Source organism: Lactuca serriola, chromosome 6, assembly GCF_051521515.1.
Source record: "Lactuca serriola cultivar US96UC23 chromosome 6, Lser_US96UC23_V15, whole genome shotgun sequence".
In the NCBI taxonomy this organism is placed as follows: domain Eukaryota; kingdom Viridiplantae; phylum Streptophyta; class Magnoliopsida; order Asterales; family Asteraceae; genus Lactuca; species Lactuca serriola.
This window is the reverse complement of record NC_136413.1, coordinates 87,777,183-87,783,182: the sequence shown is the minus strand read 5'-3', so window position 1 is coordinate 87,783,182 and position 6,000 is coordinate 87,777,183.

Sequence of the window (6,000 nt, the reverse complement as noted above, 5' to 3'; positions counted from 1 at the left end):
TTCCCAAAATGCCCCTTTAAGTAAATTAGGTCAACTCTTGGTCAAAAGTCAGGGTCAACACCAAATCAGTCAACCCCTCACGAACGCGGGGAGTTCATAGCTTGAACGCAAGGCGTTCAAGCCTTGGTCAATATTGCGGAGCCAGCTCAGAACACGTTGCGTTCCTCCAGTCTATGATGGGCGTTCGCCTAGACTTCTCAAAAACTTTAATAGGGGCTTAATACTTTAATTCATTACGTCCAGATACAGATCCAGGTCCAAAATATCACTAAGGGCTATAAAATTTCCAACTTTATGCCCTTGCATGTCCAATAAGTTCCTAATACCAATATTCCTAACCTCTTAACCCATTAAGACCACCAAAAGCATGCATGGGCTGAAAATGAGTACCAAGATTACATTTTTATGACTCAAGACCCCTCTATGGGTCTGGAAGGACAGCTTAATGATCAAGAACATGCCATATTCAAGAATCATCAATGTTTTGGACCATTAATGCCCTAAAATAGAGAATAACTAGATCTAAGGAAATAAGTGGTCAAGATGGAAACTTTTTACCTCCAAAGAGCTGAAGACTAGCAAAGAAACACAGACCAAGATTCTTCCACTCTTCTTTCTTCTTCAAGAGGACCAACAAACAACACCAAATTAGCTCAAATTACATTTTCAAGTACTAGGGTTAGCTTAACAGACGATGAAGGTTGAAGTGCTTTGGTCCATAATGGTGTTTATATAGGGTACAAGTCCAAGAATTAGGGTCTTAGAGATGGGTTGCGAATGCACCGTGTTCCATATAGGAACGCCCTATGTTCCCTCACATGCTCGCGTCCAACTTAATCTCATGTACACCATGCGTACATTTCTTGTACGCACCCCGTTCTGACCGTCCTCACACAAATAGACAGTTTTAAAAGGCATAAGAACTTACTTTTAAAATTCAGGTGTTACATTATTGAACTCAATTTATTGAATCACACACTCGGATGCCCTAACATGTGTTGGTCTAGTATACTCAGTTGATTCATCTCTACCAGTGAAAGTTGTATATCAATCGGAAAGAGGGAAAGTGAAAAGAAGGGAAAAATTGCAAAAATGGTCCCTATGGTTGACAAATTTATGTGCTTTTGGTCCAAAACGAAATGTTTGTGCACCACTGGTCCAAAATTGGATCTTTCTATTGTTTTTGGTCCCTATCTACTTAAAAAGAGCATTATGCCCTTATATTTATTTCCATTTTTTATTATCTACTTTTATTCAAAATAAAAAAACCACCAAACTCGTTTTCCCTTCCTGTTCAGACCCCTAGCCCATTCCCATTCACATTTTGATCTCCTACACCACCGTATACCGGAGATGTCGTCGGTTTCTCAGCTACTCCACCTGCCACCGAAGCAGAACCACCTCTTGTCGTATACACCTCTTTATCCGGTGACGATTTTCATGGGTTTTAGCTATAAGAACATCCTATGTGCTCATACAAACCCTAATGCTTGGATCTAGGTTTCTTTATTGTACATGCAATTCATCCAAGACTATAAACCCTAGATCTAGTATATGATAATCAATATAACATATAAATTAGGGTTTAGATCATACCTTGATTGTTATGTAGCAATAACAATCTCAAATCCACCTTGTAATGACTTTAGAAATCTTAAAGTCACAAATGTCACTCCTCTAATGGTTCACAAACACCAAGAGCAAGAGGATGAAGAAGAGGAGAGAAGGAGGCTGCCCAAAACGTGTGGAAACCCTAAGGAGTTACTTGCCCACGTTTTTGGTGCTCTAGGGATCTTTAAATAGTGAAGCTATTAGGGTTATCAAACAAGGAAACCCTAATTTGGATGCTTAAGCCCTAAGCAACCCATGGACTCCTTCCTTAAAGGCCCTAGGACGATTTCTAATGGGTTTCCCATAGAATTCGTTCACTCCTTTAATATGGAGTCCATTAGCTCAATATTCAACTATCATACAATTGACAGTTCAAGTCCCTTAAGTTTAATTAATCTCTTTTACTCACAAACTTAATTCTCATTAATTCTTGACTAATATTAATTAAACAATATGATTTCTCCTTTAATATATTATTCTCATAATATATTAATAAATCATATTTAATCCTTTATCTCCATAATTCATCCTATCAAGTTGCTTTTGTGAAGGCAACCCAAAAGGACCATGCACCATCGGGTCAAGTACATACCAAAATAGTTATGGACTTAGACACTAATCCAACAGTCTCCCACTTGGATAATTCTAATAACTATTATGTGTATGACTTCAGATCCTGATTTGCAATCATAGCTTTCCAAAGCCGCTGTCAACTCTGATCTTATCAGATACGCGTGTCCTTTAGATAAGGGATCATATATTCCTCCATTCTAGATATCGTATAGATATAAGACATGATTTCTAATCATTCTCTCTATACTATTTCTCGACTTCCGATTTATGACGACTGACTAATTGAACAAATCAAATTAGCCCTAGCCCGGCCGAGCATTTACGTTTGTCATCACTAAATCATCGAGGGGCCCAAAGATATCGCTTTTATCCTACTTTGGATAAAAGGAACGGATAAACTTTGATTCAATGCTCGCTTGCACTCACTCACCGAATCACACACAACAATATGTTTTATGACACCAAGTTACTGATGCGTTTACATATTATCATTGTGCAACCGATTTTCAAGATACAACTCACACATCTCGGTTTCAAGAATATAAGATGTTATCGTCTCACCAATCATTCGTGATACAATTCATGGAGTGATCCAAGTGAGTGTGGGTTTAATCCAATGCTCAAATCATATTCATAAGCACTCATGAACGTTGCAGCAAACATTTGCTTATGTCTAATACTCTTTAGACATTCCACACACCAATTCATGACAGTCTTCATTCATACCTACTTCCAACATATGAATGACTGTGGCCCGTTCGAATAATTTGACTGTTCTCAACCAATTAAATTATTCAGGAAGTCAAAACATGCAAAGTGAAACACAAGAATAATACTAATCCCATATGGCCTCAAACCTTTGAGCATAAATAAAACACCTTTTATTTATCACCATATCGATTACTCATTATTTGTTGTTTCGGGTAATCAACTTCTTACTTGAATTATTATTACACTTGTCCCATGCTCCTAGCATGCACACAATGTTTACCTATGGTTCTTACTTTGTGAAATAGATCAAATTGAACACATTTCCAATCATACTCATTTCACAACTCCTAATCCTTTTTCATAAGTGAAAGAATGTCAAATCCTTGCCACTTATGGAATATGTTAGATTCTAACATTTTATGCAACGATCCTTTTGTAATGTCACTGCACTAAAGTCACGATGACTATTGCCAATGAAATTACAAAATCCTCTATCGGAGATTGTTACAAGACAATTCCTTAGATATGATGTCTCTCACTCAAAGTACATTCCTTTGAACATCCTTTTGCATAAAAGTTTCTAATCTAGACATAGATTTTTTATATTCAATTCTCAATATGGAAACGTTTCCATATTTTCCATATGACAACTCATTCTTAATAGAATCTTATCTATTCATAATAATTTCGATATGGTCCATCCAATACTATACTTCCAACTACTCACAAGCAACCAATCCTCGGCGAACTTTGGATTGTCCTTTGATAGTTGTTTAATTATCTTAGTCAAAACCGATTCTTGTCCTTTTTCCCTCTAAATGCGCTAGACATTTGGAAAATTTTAGAACGGTCAAATATTATAGCATTTGCAATCGATCCTATACCCGAAGCGTATGGGACACGATGCATAATGTCTTACATAAAGATTTGATACTTTATCAATCTTCTGCCATAATATTTTATGTGCTACGTTCTCAAAATTCGAACTATGAAGAGGAATTCCGTAATCATAATCGAAATTTGAGAACATACTATGTATCCTTGACTAAATTTATTAACATTCCACAACCTAAGCCTTTAAATTTGAAATGAAGCATAATATTCTCTCCCTTAATTATAGCAAAACAATTTTTTCAACTCTTGCGACTTTGCAAAGTATAACTCTTGTTTTCTATAATTAATATTGCTAACTTGAAATACTTGCCTTAATAATCATACAATCATAACATTTATGCTCCCACTACGATGATTATTATAAGCATAACACTTATGCTCCCACTAGCTTTGACATGTATTCAGAAACAGCTTAACTTTCAGAAAAACAATACCTATTGAATTTCTTAAGTTCATGTTTCTAATAACCAATGCTTTGATAATCCTTTATCTAAGCTTATACACATTTCCCTTAGATAGCTCATATGTGTGTCTAAAACAATTCAGACTAATTGCCAAATCTCACAATTCGAATCATGGAAAGGGATACCGTAACCATAATTGAATTCGAGAATCCAATTTTCACAATCACTATCTTTTTAAAATCTCTCTTAGTGAAAGCATTTCCTCACAGACATTTTCATGAAGGAGGGAATCTTATGGCACTTAGATTTTAATGGTGTATGTGTTCCTATCCATGTGAATTTGTTAAAACCAAAGTTTACGACAAATTCAAACTCATATGGACCGAACGTCCTTAATCTTGATTTCTTGCCTTATGGTAACATAGCTGCCCACCATGTCTTCCAAGTTGTTAAGCAGCTCACCTTTTCCTATCAATGTACTTTTCATTGATCAAGGTGCTTGCCTTTTATGCATTCAAATGAGAGCTCATAGGGCTCTCATGCATAATTAACTCGATTGGGTTGGCACAGAAACAAGATAGTGTCAACACGATAGGTTGTAAACCTCAACTCGTGTGCTAGTGATGATCGATAAGGTTTATTCTTGATTAGTTCTTGAAACTTTTCAAGATCATTAAGACTCCCACTGACTCCTTGACATATAAGATTCTTTTGTCAATAAACATTTCTTGACAAACAAATATTCAAGAGTTAGTGTAGCTTTTATCAAAACACTTCATAAATTGGTCCTAGTTGGTCTTTGGCTTATCCAAGACATCACAACTTTCCACATTTGATGAATGTTATAAACCTTCCTAATACTTGTCACTCAATGTCACAATGTTAACTCTAAGACTTGTTTTGGGACGAAGTATGATTGACTTTCTGATTTTAACCATTTCTTCAATTCTTGATTCCTCTTCTTATACATACAATTGCACTAAGACTCATTTAGAGGATCCATTGAGATATGGTTCTTAATCATTAAGACTTATCATAAAACATAAAAGGTACTCTCCCTTCTTCTTAGAATAGAGAAACTTTTATCTTTCTTCCTTCTTGATTCTTCTTATTCGTTCTGCTATTGATTTAAACTCTTTTAATCAATTCAGAATTACACTTAATCTTATAAGTATAATCACATTTACTAAACCTTTAGTAAATCATGACGAATATCTTTGTTATTCTTGTGGTGGAATTGATCAGCACACAACTTTGTGTACTCGATCTCCTAGTCCTTCACTTGACACTTTGTCAACGAATTAGTCTAATTTCCAAATATGAAATTTCTCATTCATCGTGCAACCAAGTTGCATGATTCCAAGTTTCTGTCCAATTGGAAATTGGGCGATGAGAAACTTTCCCTATTCGGTAAATTTTCGACATTTCCACAAATAACATAATTAAGAATCAAATCCATTATTGCTAATAATAGAAACATTCTAACATCAATTTTTCATACACGCCATTGCAAGGATAAATAAATAATATAAAATCAAAATTTATTTTATTGCGGAAAAAATTGTCCTTACAATGCAGTTCATTGAAAAACTATGCTAATATATCTTTCTTAGCAATCTAATTCTAACTCTAAGTAGCAGCTCAAGAATCTAATCTTCAAGTAATGCGATCGAAATTCATTCCTTCACGGTTAGATTCTGCTCACTTCTTCCCTTAAACTTCCTCTCTTTTCTTTGATCCTACTAAACATCAATTGTAATCTTATCACATTATGTATTAAGAATCTAGAATAGGAGCTTAAAAGAGT